The 16619-nt window shown below is 45.9% G+C and overlaps 1 protein-coding gene and 1 pseudogene across 2 annotated transcripts in view; one reads left to right on the forward strand and one right to left on the reverse strand.

Moving 5' to 3' along the window:
* The window catches only part of BMPER (BMP binding endothelial regulator), a 206359-nt gene that overhangs the window by 41129 nt on the left and 148611 nt on the right, over nucleotides 1-16619 (reverse strand). The gene's annotated exons all lie outside the window — the stretch shown is intronic.
* Nucleotides 12608-13073, forward strand: LOC118665938 (annotated as a pseudogene).

Below are 16619 nucleotides of genomic sequence, written 5' to 3' on the forward strand. Positions count from 1 at the left end.
GGAGGATGTAAGTTCCCATCAATGACCACAACAAGAAGCTAGGTAGGTTGGTTGACAACCAAATCAATGAAGTGGTCTATGGTGTAGTGCGGGCTTGTGGGGATGAGGGCTCAGACTTCATCTGCGAGGGAGAAAGGCAGGGACAGGTGAGCAATGCTGGCTGAGCCAATCTACACTTGCGCACTGTGCCCAGGTGTTTTATACGCCTTGTCTCACTGGGTTCTAAGTGAGAACCACCCACAGCATAGCGCTCACTCACCCCATTTCACAGACAACAAAAGCTCAGGGAGTGACCCAATCATAGGGCCAGTAAATGGACGAGAGATATGTGCATACATTCTTAGACAGCATAAAGGAATGGAGGTGCAACTGGTTGAAGAGGGTGTGAAAGAAAGACTGGGCAAAGTCAATCATGCCGAATTATGCCTAGAAGGCTTCAAGCAGAAAAGGCTCCAGATCCTTCCTAATAAAAATATGGACCAAGAAGAGCACAGGAAACATAGCGTCCCCTTCCTAGGGTAGCACTTTTTCCTGTAAATGTGTGGGGTTGTCCCCAGGAGAGCCACACCAAGGACTGCATTCTTTTAGCTCCACCCAGGCCTGAGATGAGCCCCCTATTTGGCATAAGCTTTGGGTACATGGTCTTGTGGCATCTGGTACCAGGTCTACATAGGTTATTATATTGATCAGAGTCAATAATACCATCTGGAAGATAGGCTTTGGGAGCTGGGACACTGCAGTCCTGAGCATCAACCCAATGCTTACGTATCTCTCATAGTCTGGGTCACCTGGAGAAAATGGGTCATGTGACCTGTTCATTCCACTTCTTTAATCCACTAAAAGGCAGCAGTAAAAGTTGTTTCAATGCTCCCTCAGCTCAAGGGCACTGTTAGCTCAAATGAAACAGTGTCCTCAACTCAAATAAAAGATAGTTGATATCCTCACTTCCAAGCAGATGGATGCTCTGGAAGGAACACAACCATCTTTCTTAACTAGGACTGTCAAGTACATGTGCACTTTGTATACTAAATTGTCTCGTGGCCCATAAGTCAAAAAAGGACTAATTTCATGTCCACCGAGGAATCCACATGTTGAAATTATTTCATCTTCCCCTCAAAATACAACTGGGCTCACGAGTCAGAGATCAAACTGTTCTCATCATGGGTGAGTCCACACACAACCGATCAGCCCTCTATGGCGAACTTGGTTTATAAGCATAAATATGATTGACTTGGACAGGTCTCAGGTGCTTTTAGTTTCCTTCCACTGCCGACTAGAGGGAAGAAGAACAAAGCCCAGATTGAGCCTGTCTCCGCAGACCTCTCTTAGGTAAGTCCAAATGAGGACAAAGAGGTGCGTTCCTCCTCCGCCTGGAGGAGGAACAGGAGAAGTGGCTAGCTTCACATGTGTATGATGTTGAGGGGAGGGGAGGGGTTGCTCAGAGTTTAAATTCAGAAGAAAACAATCTTATATTGGACTCAAAGGAACTCACACTGGGGATCAAGAGGCAAAGACTGGAAGACAGAGGGGCAGAATACTCAGTTTCAAAACATGTGGTTATGGGAACATGTAGGGTAAGGAACAAAATGCCAGGTCCACTTAGGGCCTAAGGCCGATGTTTAATAACTTGACAATAACCGAACAGAAGGGCACAGTTCATTCTCTTAACATCTATGCTTATTTTATTGATTTCAGAGAGGAAGGGAGAGGGAGAGAGAGATAGAAACATCAATGATGAGAGAATCATTGACCAACTGCACCCTGCACGCCCTCTACTGGGGGTTAAACCACAACCCGGGCATGTGCCCTGACGAATTAAACCATGACCTCCTCGTTCATAGGTCAATGCTCAACCACTGAGCCATGCCAGCTGGGCTGACTGTATTTATTGAAAAAAAATCTGCATATTAAGTGGCCTGTGCAGTTCAAACACATTATTCAAGGGTCAACTATACATGGAACATTTGCAAAATCTGAGTATTTTAGCTCATTTTGGGAAACGGAGAAAATTTAGGGTTAGAGATGGCTGAGTAAGGGGAGCTATTACCAGATGATGGTGGTCATGGTAAAAACAAAAAACAAAAACAAAAAAAAAACACAAGCTCTGGATCAAGTAGATTTAATGGTTTCAAATCCTGGCTCTGCCTCTTTCTTGCCCGGTGACCTTGGGTGACATCCTTCACTCCTTCAGGCTCGCGTTCCTCATCCACAGAAATGAAACAATATATGCAGGTAAAGCCCTTCGCTGCCACCTACACATAGAGAGCACTCAAATGCATAAGCCCTGACCCATTATTATTAACACTGTAACATAGAATGAGGCTTTCCGGTTTCAGGGGCGTAATGCATGTCAATCAATCAACGCTGGCTAAGGGTGCTCATTACTCTCTATTGCTCATTATCTGCAGTCATGCAGCCCACTGCTTTCGGTCGGCCTCTGAAGCGGAATCTTTCCACTCGTCAAGCACTAAATACCACCCTGGGCCTTCCCGCAGGCCTTGCTTGCTTTCCAGGTCAATAAATCCTAAGGGTGGCCACGGAAGGCTGGGTCGGTATCTGCTTAACATCTCTCCTCCCTGGCTTTGATGGCAAAGACAACACGAAGACTCCAATTTCCTGGTTTCCTCTGCATATGGAAAAGCTTTCAGGGTTCTGAAAGGTCTCCTGGCCCATATTCTTTGAGCAGCTCCAAAGATCCTACCTTCGTGCTCACACATGGGCCATTGGCTTGGGATACAATGAAGAAACCAGCTCGCCCTCTCTCCCTTTTTTCAAACTCCAAACTCTAGGTAAGACAGTAAATAAAGATCATAGAGAACAGCTCTTTCATGTGAAAAGAATTATTAATTCCAGTATCGTCACCAGATTTCCCCGATTCCTTGCAAAGCATTCAGTTCTCTACTCTCTGTGCTCAGTGGCCAGGCTCTTTGAAAGCCTGAAGCCAGTGGAAGGAAGCAGATTTTTACAGATACATCCTGTCCGCTCTGGGCGCACTGTCCTGGCCCCGGGCTCTGGTCCTGTTTGTGGCGGGGAGAGGATTTGGGCAACTCTGCCTCCACCTGCACAGGAACCCCAGGCTCCCTTTGGTCCAGCAACTAAGCTGCCTTGTATCCAGTGCTCTCTTCTCCCACACTTGGTGGCCCCTGGTCACTCATCTAAAAGTGACCAGGGTGGCCCAGCCAGCATGGCTCAGCGGTTGAGCATCGATCTGTGAACCAAGAGGTCATGGTTCAGCTCCTGGTCAGGGCACATACCCGGGTTGTAGGTTTGATCCCGAGTGTGGGGAGTGCAGGAGGCAGTTAATGATTCTCTCTCATCATTGATGTTTTCATCTCTCTCTCCCTCTCCTTCCTCTCTGAAATAAATAAAAATATATTCATTCAATCAATCAATCAATCAATCAATCTGACCAGGGTGGCTCCCTGTGAAAAGTATTTCAGTGACCAGGAGAACTTTGACTCCGATTCTCTCTCTGGCCCACAAATGACCCAGTCAAACGAGGCCATACTTCTGCTGGGCCTGGCCTTAGGAAGAAGCAGTAAGGCCCATACCCTCTGGCTTACAAAAAAGACATGAAACGGTTTGCTTGGGTGGCTATGCTTTACACGCCAAGAAAATGCCACTGAGCGCCAATGACCAGGTGGGCCTAGGTTGGCATATGCTTAGTTCCTGATCCCTGCACGCAGGGACCCAGTCTGCACTACAGTCGCTGTTTGGAGGCTGACTGTGCAGGACACAGAAATCAAAGCCCTGTCAGCAAAGAAAAAGTCTTTGAGGGGACAAAGTCTCCGAGGAGTGAGTCCCTGGGGACCACCAACAGCTATTAGAACTCCTTCACCTGCTGCAGAGGTTCTCCAGGGGTGGCTCCCAACCCCGGCATCACCTTGAACTTGTCAGAGATGCACATTTCAGGCCCCACCGCAGACCCACTGGATCAGCCTCTCCATGATTCTGATTCCTGCTGAAGTTTCGGAACCAGGACCTCACGCGTAGAGCATATGACAGGTGTATAAAAACGAGACCGAAATGAATGATGAATGAATGAAAAGTCTCAGCGTTACTCAAGCACTGCCCAGTATACCCAGCTCCCAGGTAATGGCTGAGAGATATTACAGTGCCCCCTTCCTGTCCGATGGGTGCTGGGGCATAAACTTTCAAGATCTGGGTGTGGCCTCTGCCTCCTGACTCACACCCTCCGTGGATATTTTTCTGTGAGCGGCACCAGGCTCTCGCTGGCCTCCATAGCTTTGAACGTGCGATCTTCTATGGCTGGAATTTTTCCCTTTTCTCTTCCCCAAGACCCTACTCTTCTGTTTCTGCCACTGAACCCTACATCTGGTTTGGGCTTCAGGGTAGAAGTCACCTCCTCCAGGCAGCCTCCTCCCTGCCAGGTGCCCGGAGCATCCCTCCCTGTCTGTGCTCTGTCTCGCCCACTCGCCGGCACTCACACTCTGGAGCCAGGGGACTCAGTTACAGACTCACAGCCACGGCTCCAGCATCTGCAACAGTGCCTGCTGAATTGTTAAGTCAAGCAATCAATTGTAACTATAAAATAATCTGTTTTTTTGTAATAGATAATATATACCTCTTTTAATTTATTTAATTTTTATTGACTTTTAGAGGGAGGAACATTGATTTTGTTATTCCATTTATTTCTTGGTTGATTCTTTTTTAAAAATATATATATTTTATTGATTTTTTACAGAGAGGAAGGGAGAGGAACAGAGAGAGTTAGAAACATCGATCAGCTGCCTCCAGCACACTCCCCACTGGGGATGTGCCCGCAACCAAAGTACATGCCCTTGACTGGAATTGAACCCGGGACCCTTGAGTCCGCAGGCTGACGCTCTATCCGCTGAGCCAAACTGGTTAGGGTTCTTGGTTGATTCTTGAATGTGGCCTGACTGGGGATTGAGCCTGCAATCTTGGCATATTGGGACAATGCTCTAACCAACTGAGCTATCCAATCAGGGCCTTCATTTATTATTGATTGATTTCATTGACTTAGACAAGGGTAATTGACTATTAGCCTAGAAATGAGGCCTGTGGATATAAAAAATAATTCAGCATTTTCTTTCTTAGTAGAAACTGCCCCCTGCTCAGTGTTTTTTTCTTTTCTCTCTCTCTCTCTTTAAAAAAAAAAAACACAAAAAAAACCACATACACACTCCTAAATATTTGGTCCCTGGCTGACACTGCCTCCTCCAAAAGCCAGCGTGTGAAGGCCTACACCCCTGCAACTTGCCCGGGCAGAAGAAAAATGAGATGGAATATTAGATTTCCAGTAAATAGAGAACAGTGCGTAGGAAGATCCAAGACCACAAGGGCTCCCCCTCCTTCAGATTTGCACTCTCCAACAACCGTCATTTGTGCCAGCTTGATTGGAGCCAGTCACGGAGTCCTGGATGGCCACCAAACAGCACAGCCCCGAGCTCTGGACTGAAGCCCGTCGGTGCCCCCAGAGCAGCGAGGGCCAGAATGCCACCTTGGAGAAGCCCATCATGCTGCCAGGACCCCAGCGAGTTTCACGAGCTGCCGTGTCTCCCTGAGTCAGAGCGCTCTACTCACGGCCCAGCCAGGTTGCAATAGGTCTATCTGTGGGCTGATGGGAGCCAGCCCCCGCGGGGCCCTCTCTGTGGACACCCCGCCCCAGGTTCCTTTGACACTGGGGAGCTCTGGCACCCTATTGCATTCCTGGACTGTCCAAAGGACAACCTGAAACCACAGGGTTCAGGCCTGTCCTCGTGCGTGCCCCTAGACTCGCTGGCGATGTGGCCAGAGGAAGTGGGCTCCTTGGTCATTCCATGTGGATTTCACAAGACAAACCTCCTCCAGCAACATGAGCCACATGTTGGGAACACTATTCTATTTCACAATGAAGACCATGGACGTTCTGAAGTGTTAGATCCCTTTCCCGTGGCCACCACCACTTACTCCCCAACTTAGTAATGAGACATTTATAATTTACGAAGTGATTCCTCCTCACCCCCATGTCTAGTACCCATCCACAAGACACCATGAATAGTTATTACAACATTATGGACTATATTCCCTATGCTGTATTTTACATCCCCGTGACTATTTTGTAAATACTAATTTGTACTTATTAATCCCTTCACCTTTCTCACTCAGCCCCCTTCCCGTCAGGCAACAAAATAATCTATCTATATATAAAAGCCTAAGCGACCTTTCAACCCTTCAACCGGTAGCTATGATGCACAATGACCACCAGAGGGCAGATGCTCAACACACAGGCATGGAAACATGGAACAGACAGGTGAATCTCAGAGGGAAGGGGATAGAGGGGAGGGCGGAAAGAGATTAACCAAAGCTCTTATATGCATACTAGAGGCCTGGTGCACAGATTCATGCACTGGTGGGGTCCCTCGGCTTGGCCTGTGTGGCTCGGGATGAAACTGGCTCTCTGACATCCCTCCAGGGGTCCTGGATTGCAAGAGGGTGCAGGCCAGGCTGAGGGACCCCACCGGTGCACGAATCCATGCACCAGACCTCTAGTATTAATAATAAAACTGCTTTTGACTGAGTATCTGCCATATGCCAGGCCTGGAGTCCATACCACATGGAGTGCCTCCTGCAATCCTCACCACAAATCTCAGGGCACTGTGGTCCTTTCATCACTCCCTTTGGCCCACGGGGCATCTGGACTTCCCCAGGTGAACTAGCCTGCCCAACAGAACTCTCAACTTGAACATGGAAGAGCTCAGAAGTTATCTCAGGTTCCCAAGTCTGCTCGACAACTATGCCACACTCATTTTGTACCACTCTACCCATAGCTTTGTTAAAAAATATTTTTACTTCATTAATTCGTATTTTTTCCTGTTTAGTTATTCAATATATATAACTTTTGAGAACCAAAGAACATGTCATGCACCACCTTAGGTGCTGGGTATATAAAATGAATGAAACTTAGGGGCTTCAAGGAGGCTACAGCTTTGTGGTGATAGAGATTTTTTAAAAGCAGACATTTACAACACATTTTTAATGGCTAGGATGATAAGGGAAGTACAGAGTGCCATGGGACCTCGTAGTAGGGAAAGGTAATGCAGACTTGGTGGAGTTACATCAAATGATACAGAATGATAAATTTAAAATGGTTGGGGGAGGGGAAAGCAAAGTGCTCATATTTCACTTTCTGTCAATATTTAATGGACAACAAAACTAAAGATAAGCCAAAATTGATTTCTATGTAAAGTTGTGGTCTATTGCTGTGTAACAGGTTTAGTGGCCTTAATAATAAATTTAAAATAAAAATAATAAATTTAAAATAAAAAATAAAACAACAACACACTCTTATGTTAGTTTCTGTGGATCAGGAGTCCAAGCATGGCCTCTACTCTGGGATTCAGAGGCTGCAATAAAGGTGTGGGCTGGGGCTGTGATCTCATCTGAACCTCGACTGGGGAAGATCTGCTTCCCAGCTCATATAGTTGCTGGCAGAACACCCATCAATTTCTGAAAGTGCCAGTCATTTTAGTCTCCTTTCTGGTCTTCACACAGGCCACACCCTTTCCAGCATCAGGCCTGCCCTTCTGCCTGCCCCAGACAGGCCTCCTCACCAGTCCTGCCCATGCACAGTGAGTTGCACTCAAAGGTGAACTCATGAAGGCTTTTGCTGTCCACCTAATTCAAAGTTGGCTGCCGCCAGCCCACCTATCACATCACTGCATGACCCCTCTCACAGTTGGCAGTGACCTTGTTTCTTAATTAGAGTTGTCTACCCACCCTAGACTGTGAGTTCCCAGAGGAAGAGCTTTTGTCTCCCTTGTTCAGTCCCAAATCGCCACACCTGCAATGGTACCTGTCACGTAACAAGTGCTCAGTTGGAAGTTGTCAAAGGAGCGCATTAAGTGGTTTTTAAAATCCTCCTCTGAAAGCTCATGGCAGAAGCAGGGCATTTAAAACCTGAGTGGACAGCGTTGGACCCCGCTGTCACCCTGGCGGTTCTTGCCAAGTTCTCTGACAGAGACCTGAGGGCAGGTGTGCTGTCAGGCTGGTTGCTCGAGCTCCATGGGTGGCCTGGAATGAGTCTCCTCACCTCTTGGTGCCCCCATTAGCTGTGAACAGTGGAATAAAATGAGGAAAACACTACTCCTGTCAGCCTCGCTCTCGTGGATGAAAAGGGTTTTACACTCATAAATAATGAAAATGTAATGAAGTTACACAGACCGCCTCCTGCTTACTAAGAAGTAATCAAGAAGTCCCCTACGCAGCCAAGAGAGATGTTACAAAATAATTAGTGTTTTACCTGTGACAATGACACTTATTCAAATCTGTGTTTAAAAGCCTCATCTAATTGCATCCAAGAATGCAATTTTCTGAGGGGAAACACTGCAGGATTCTAGAAAGTTTATGCTGGAAATAAACTCTAAGCTAAAATTAAAACCAAACTGAAGTTACATTAACCTTGAGCCAGGCAGCTTAAGTAGTGAAGACTTACCCTTGCCCAGAGAGAGGCTGGTCTTGGCCTTTGTCTCCTGGCCGGTGATCTGCCTGCCCCTGGACTGTCTTAACAGGAGTGACATTTTTGCCTGGAGGCTCTGGCCCATTCTAACAATATGATTTATTATGGGGGCTTTGGCCCACATGGCAATAGTACTAACATCCAGAGAGGTTGGAAATTAAAGGCATTAACACAACCTCCAAGGAGGAGCTGGGAACTAAATGTCAACCACACAGGCCGCCCAAGATCAAGTCCCAGTAAAATCTCTGGACACCAAAGTCTCAGGTGAACATCCCTGATTGGAAATACCCCATGAACAGTGTCACACAGTGTAACCCGGGGCAGTGAACACTGTCCCTGACTCCACAGGAGACAGCGGAGCTCCAGGGGTGGACCCCTCCTGGGCTCCGCCTATGCGTCCCCTTGGATGTTCACCTGGATGCTTTCCCTATAATAGAGCATCGCCATGAGTGGCAGTGTTCTGTGAGTCCTTCTAGAAAATCACTGACCTTGAGTGTGGCTTTAGGAACACCTCCAAGTGTTTAATGTCAGAAGCGAGTGTGCGCTGTGCTCCCTCTAACGTTTGAGTTGGTTAATTGTACAGGTGACCTAAACTCTCCTCAAAGGTTAAAATAAGTACAGTTTTCTTTGTTTCTTCTTTTTTAAAAGATGGTGTTTATTTCTTTCTTTTTTTTCATTGATGACACTATAATAGATGTCCCCCATTCCCTCCACTTCAGCCCCCCGCCCCTCTCCCCCTGGCCATCACCGCACTGTTGTCTGTTCCTATGGACTATGCATACATGCTCTTTGGCTATCTCTTCACCTTCTGTCATCCAGCTCCCCCAATCCCTTTCCCCTCTGACCTGTCAGTCTGTTCCATGCATACATGCCTCTTTTTGACATGAAAAAATTAAACATGAGAGGATGTGGGTCTTGGAAAAATGAATCCTCAAACATCCTCATATCCTTTCTCAGTGTATGTATGTCTTTTTTCCTGCTTTAGCCCCATGAAAATTAGGTTAACTAGTTAGGGCCCTTTATGAGCTGAAATCCAGACAGCTAGGAGGCAATTTAAGGCCTTCTTCTTGGGTTACTTTGGTGGATCAGACAGAGAGGAAACTACCTGTGACTGAGGTAAAGAAGAATGAAGGAATGGTTCAAGGGAAACCACACTAAGGCTTGGGTAGGAACTAGACAGAAGGCTCAGAGCAGAGACAAAGCAGAAGGACTGTGGCCCCTCAGTGAGTGCTGAGTGATGCCAGCGCAGAGGGTCAGCTGGCCTTGGTAAGATCAGCCTGGCCTGGCTGGTGTGGCTCAGCGGTTGCGCGTCCACCTATGAACTAGGAGGTGACGGTTCGATTCCCGGCCAGGGCACATGTCCAGGTTGCGGGCTTGATCCTCAGTGTAGGATGTGCAGGAGGCAGCTGATCAATGATTCTCTCTCATCATTGATGTTTCTATCTCTCTCCCTTTCCCTTCCTCTCTGAAATCAATAAAAATATATATTTTAAAAAATCAGCCTGTTGGAGGTCAGTTTTTCCTCCATGAGAGGGGCCAATTTGAGGTCCTAAGATCAACTGCAAGGGACCAATGTCGAAACATCTATGGATCAAACTAGTGCATAAGGAGAGGGCCAGGTCAAATATGAGCTGAGAAATAGAAGAGAACCTGGGATGTCCCAGTGGCTCAGAAGTGAACTATGACAGGCAGAGGCAGATACTGAGATGGGACTACCGTTGGCAGTCACAGCAGAAGACCATGCAGTAAGGAGTAATGACAGTTCTTGGATCATCGAAGGTGGACCAGAGGTTCTGCCTGCTCTGACTAGTCATTTCCCTGAAAGGACACAGATGGCTGCACTTCTGACTGTAAGTGTGTAACCAAGTGTGGGAATGAAGACTTAGGAGGGACTTGGAATTGGGGGTAGCAAAAGTCACCAGTGGATCAGAGAGGATGGAGAGGGGACAGAGGCCAGAAAGGGAGGTGCGAAACATTTCCTGAGAGCCAACCTTCCAGGGTGATGCTGGGTGAAATACAAAAGGGTAGGAAAGGCATTCCCCACTTCCCAGGGAACCTAGAATCCAATCCTAGGGAGACAGTGGTAGTGCAAACTAGTAAGCATGCTAAATAATAATAAACACAATCAGCATATCGAAGAAACTAAAGAAACTTCTACAGGGTTCTAGATGAAAGTTGTGTTGTACCTTCAGCTTAAATCCATATAGAAAACGAGGGCATCACAGGCAGGGAAATGACATGACCCAGAAACATACATGTGCATTGTATATTTAGATGCAGTGACAGAAGTTTAAGTAGGCCAGACGTTTAAGAGAGAGGGAGAGAGCACGCTAATGAGTAGGGATATTTTGAAATTTAAGGTTGGACACTGTAAGGGCTAAAGTCTAATCGGTGATACAACTGAGGTGTCTACTGCCACCTGGTGACAGCATACCTTCATTACAGATTCAGAGTAACTACTCATCCTAAAACGCGAGTTGCTAAAGGAAAAATAAAAAGGAATGTCACGCATTAAAACGAACATCTCATTTGATTTAGGGCCCTAGCTCTCATGACAATTTGGGATAAGCATTACAAGATGTAAACAGAAATGCTTCAGGTATGTTCTTTGAAGCAAGAAAAAATTGACTTGTTTCTAATTATAGAACAGCAGTTATCGTTATGTAATTTTCCCATATGCACACATAAAGTCTGGACTCCTGGCCGGGATCTCTCCTTTTGCTTTATAATAAATGACTAGTTTCCTCTAAAGGAAAACACAAAGTGTGTCATCCACGAAGTCTGTGATCTCCTGGAAGGAAGCCACTGGCCACCTGGGAACCAGTATATCCAGCCCTATTATGCTCTCCGAGGTCCAATGTTCTCCTGCACCACCTCCCATCACCTACCTCCCACCTTCCACTTCCCACCACCCACCTTCCACCGCCCACCTCCACCTCCCAGCACCTCCGCAGGAAGGACACATCTGCGAACCCTCTGGCATTCCTTCAATTCCTTACAGCTGGAAAACCACTGCATGGAAAGAAAGGAACATTTCTTAGACCGGGGTCCCCAGACACTTTCCCAAACCCAACAAGTGAAGAGAGCTTTTGCCTGGTGAACTACGCTGCGTTAAGGGGAGTGGAGATAGGAAAGCATCCTCAATGACTGTGAACTGTACAAGTGTGGGCTTCACAGCAGTTCACGTTCATTCTTTGGACTTCTGTGAACTCTGTGCCTGCCCTGACTTAAAGGTCCTGCTTGGCTGGCAGGATACAATTACCCTCAATGATTTCATCTAAGGTTTGAGTCTGAGTTAAGGAAAAAGCCCCCTTTCGGTGTTTCATCCAAGAGCCCCAAATATTTGAGGTCTGCTCCTTCTCTGGTGTGTTGCAGAGAGCCCAGCCCATCTCCTGGCCTCTCTCTGCCCGCAGCTGCCCAATGCTGGCCTGGTCAGTGTGGCCTCAGTCAGCATGGGCAGTGGATTTGATATCAGCTGTTGGAATCTCAAGGGAGCCTTGGTGGTGGGGTCTGCCTATTCCTCGTGGAGTTCTCAGTGGGCATGGGAGACACAAGCAGAGAAGACAACCGAGGCTGGCAGAGGGGGTGCAAGTAAGGAATGAGAAAGGAGACACGATCACACACTCAACACAGTCCCTTTGGGAGGGCCTCTGCTTCAATCCAAACGTGATTCTAACGATCCCACATCAATGTTTCCACACTATCCGGCTTCTCCATCTACTGGAATTTGCTCCATAACACACCAGTGAAGGATAACACAAACAATTATTAGAGGATTTAAGGACAAGTCAATTAGCAACTCTAGGACTTAACACATGTTACAAGGTAACTAGTTAAAAATGTAATATGATTCATAATTAAGTTATTTTGCACCCAAACAGATTCAGTTAGATAATTATAGCAAATTTTGATGATCACAAAGACTTTAGTTAAGTATTACATTTTCATGCCAAATGAGGCCATGATGGATGAACCACATTTGTGACAAAACAAATCAGCAAAGCTTAAAAAGGTTCCCAAAAGAGGCTGTAAGTGGCTTTGTTCTCCACCTTTTTCTTTTGATTCTGCTGACACTACCCTGCTCTCATCAGCCTCCGGCCTGCTCTTTCCTTGAGACCAAGCACCATGCCTTCAATTAAATTGCAGCATTCTGATGGAGCGATATTTGAAGTTAATGTTGACATTGCCAAATAATCTGTGACTATCAAGACCAAGTTAGAAGAGTTGGGAATGGATGATGAAGGCGATGATGACCCAGTTCCTCTACCCAATGGTGACGCAGCAATACTTATAAAAGGCCATTCAGAGGTGCACCCACCACAGGGGCGACCCTCCTCCTCCTGAGGGGGATGAGAACAGATGATATCCCAGTTTGGGACCAAGAATTCCTCAAAGTTAATCAAGGAACACTTTTTGAATTTATTCTGACTGCAAACTATTTAGACATCAAAGGTTTGCCTGATGTTATATGCAAGACTATTGCCAATATGATCAAGGGGCAAACCCTGGAGAGATTCGCAAGCCCTTCAATATCAAAAATGACTTCGCTGAAGAAGAGGACGCCCAGGTACGCAAAGAGAACCAGTGGTGAGAAGGGAAGTGGGAAGTTGTGCCTGACACTACAACACTGTAAGGATTATTCCAAATACTAGTTGCCCTGCTCTGCTTATAATTGTTAATATTAGACAAACACTAGACAAATGCAGCAGCAAATCAATTGCATTCGCAGAATATTATCCTCATTGCATGTGTAGTTTGGGTACAGATTCCAAACCTATGGCTGAGTTTCTTCCAGTGTGATCAAAAGTATCTTTTTTCTATGCTCTGAATAAAACTGAATTGTGCGTTCGCTATAGAAAAAAGAAAGGTTCCCAAAAGGAAAAAAGGGGGGGGGGGGGCATGGTTGGTTAATCTGTAGTCATTTCTTATTCATTTACAAAGCTCTTCAAGTTCTTAGAAAATGGATGGTATATGAAAAATATTGAACTGGGTGGGAGACCAAAATAAAATAAGAGTTTTAAATCCTAGACATCTCACAAGTAAAGTTTAATTCATAGAAATTAGAATTATTTTGACCTTATAAGAAGAGCTATCTCATATTTATAGTAGAACTGGCCCCAGGGAATTTGTCATCCGATTCAGAAAATGCCAAAGAAGTAACATTTCCTCAGACAGATGACTTTGCTGCCTCCCTTCTTGATGTTACAAACATAGTCATGCTCATCCTTAGAAATTTGACTCTGTACGTTATGAGATTTTGTTCTTTGTCCTTAAAGGAAAGTACAGATATTTCTTTGGAGGATGAGGGGAAAATTGAAGGAAAGAAGTTTGTATTCGGTTGATGTGTATGCCCACCCGTGATATCAAGGCAAACCTGTTTGGTTCTGTGACGACCCATAAAAAAGCTCACAGCCACGGTCATGACTGTGCTTTCAGGTTCGTTCCAGCAATTGCACCAGCGACATAAAACACACAGGCAAAGCGTCCAGGTGTGGAATATCATGGGGTTGCTATTTTCTTCTTTATTCTTTCCAACATGACTTCACTGTTGTACAGTGAACACCTGCTATTCTTCTTATGAAACAAAAACAACAAAAAATCTTTAAAGAACTGCAATGCAGCCTTCTCTTACACTATCGCAGTCAGTGTCATGGAAGACATATGGTTCATTTTAAAACTGTTCCACAAACTCATCAGTGAGAATCCATCTAATCAGTTCTCCACAACAAGAGAGGAGAAATGATCAAAAATCAGAAAGATAAGTGGCTCAGCCAGGGGCCAGATTCTCCATAGAGAAGAGGGGACACAAGACAACAAAACTCTTTCCATCTATCATGTGACAACACGGCACTGCCCACTGACCCCAGTCCTCGGAGGAGCAATCTCACCCACCGGGTAGTTACTGTCACACCTACTCTATAGGTAAAGAATCTGAAACTCAGCCCCAGCTGGTTTGGCTCAATGGATAGAGCGTCGGCCTGTGGACTGAGGGTTCTGGGTTCAATTCCAGTCAAGGGAACATGTGGGTTGTGGGCTTGATCCACAGTAGGGGGTGTGCAGGAGGCAGCCTATCAATGATTCTCTCTCATCATTGATGTTTCTATCTCTCTCCCCCTCTCCTTTCCTCTCTGAAATCAATAAAAATATTTTTTTTAAAAAAAAATCTGAAACTCAGCTAGCTGCCAGGGCCACAAGGCTAGACGGTGGCAGAGTTGAGATGAGGTTCAGCTTGGCATCACCCAAGGTGTTCTCTGTCCATGCCACCCTAAGCTTTGGTCCTCCCTGGAGATCCCCTGAGAACAAAATTGCCTTCCCACATTGTCCAAGTTTATTTCCTTTCTTTTGCCACACGTGTGCTCAGCAGAAGAGGAGAAACTAAGGTTCTCCCCTCACTTGAAAACACATGAAGACGCATCTCTGGGTTGGGGAGTGAGATGCCCAGCAGGGTGAGTGACAGGCAGGGTCTCCAGCTCTCCCCTCTTGAGAATGGGTTTTAACACATTCCTGCCTCTTCCAGGACGGGGTGGCTGACTGTGGAAGGGTGCTCTGCCACCACACCATGCATGCCGAGCACGAGCCCATCTCCCACACACCCTACCTCCAACCTCCGTGCACAATTATCCCCGGAGAGTTCTCATGAGCACCCAAACCTCATGCACCAGACCCCTTACACAACCCAGTGGCCCCACTGTGCTGCTGTGGCCGCTATGGCAGCGTTTAGAGACAGAAGGCGAGCATCTGCCTGGCCACCTAGCATTCCAATGGTCTCTGTTCATGTCAAAGTTGTTTCTCACAGCTTCTGCCAAGGTGTTCATCATACTCCTGTTTGCAGTCCAGGGATCATAATACAAAATAAATCACCAAAGGGGAAAAAATAGAATTGAAAAAAAAAAAAAAAAAAGGAACTAATCTCTGCAGGCCTGCTGTCCAATTTTTGTTTTCAACACATTCTTTGGACATGGGATGAAGACCAAAAGTGTAGACTGCTGGGCCCCAAGAGAAGCATAGCCTTTCATTTATTTTAGACAGACAAGGACCCAATCAAACTCTATTCCTCAGGTAGGGAGCTTCCAAAAGAGGACTTACACTTGTCAATCATTTAATTAACAGAGGAAATGACAGCAGCCAACAACTATGGAGCATGTACTATGTGTGGGCACTGGGCTGTGCATATGCATTTATGTTCATAATCTCATTGAACCTGAATGACAACTCTTCAAGGTAACTTCTTTTATTATCCCCAGCTTACAGATAAGAAGAATTTGGTCTAAGAGCTTAGATGACTGCTCAAAGTTGTAGAGCTGGGCTAGACTTTTTGCCCTGGGAGACCGCACAGTTCCTAATTGCTATGCTCTACTGCTTCCCATCAGACCTTCAAGTGATGGGCATTAGATTCCAAATAAAACCCAGGTTGCCTGTCTAGCTGCTTACCTCACTCCAAAGTCTAACATTAAGATCTTTCCATTTCATTAGGCAGGAGGTGGGCTCAATGTAGGGGAGGAGAAGGGGAATCCAGAGGATTCAAATTATAACAGGAAAATGGATTGAAAGAGCTAAACGTATGTGTTGCAGCCAAATGGTTTGGCAGATGCAGCCATGTTCAGGGATTTGTGATGACAGGGACAGTCCTTTTTCCACTCCTCTTTGAGCTGCCTTTATATAACTTTATCTTTTATGTCCGAAGATCAAATAAAAAAGATCACATTTAATGAGAACTAGGGGAAATAAACTGGTGGCAATTAAAGAGTAAAAATAACTTCTCTGTGGCTTCAGACCACAGGCGTTTGCTCATTTTAAGAGGCACAGGCAAATCACTTAAGGCCTTTTAGGCTGAGTTGCTCTCGCGTTTCCTCCCACACCCATGGTGATTAAAGTTACAGGCAGTCATAGCTCTTGAGCCCATGGAATTGTGTAGTAAGTAGAAGTACAATCAGGCCAAACTTATCAACTCACAAATGCCACTTGTAACACGGAAGTCAAATGCAAGTCTCCTGTGTAACTGGTTGTTTTGTGTGGAAGGGGATTAATAAGAGTTAGAAAAGGTCAATGAGTAGTTATTTACAAGTCAAACCAGGAAACATACTGTCGAAGAGAGGCCTTCCTTCCTTCCTTCCTTCACCCTCAAGTTCTGATTCCA

The sequence above is a fragment of the Myotis myotis genome, unplaced genomic scaffold (assembly GCF_014108235.1).
Source record: "Myotis myotis isolate mMyoMyo1 unplaced genomic scaffold, mMyoMyo1.p scaffold_m19_p_11, whole genome shotgun sequence".
NCBI classification, from domain to species: domain Eukaryota; kingdom Metazoa; phylum Chordata; class Mammalia; order Chiroptera; family Vespertilionidae; genus Myotis; species Myotis myotis.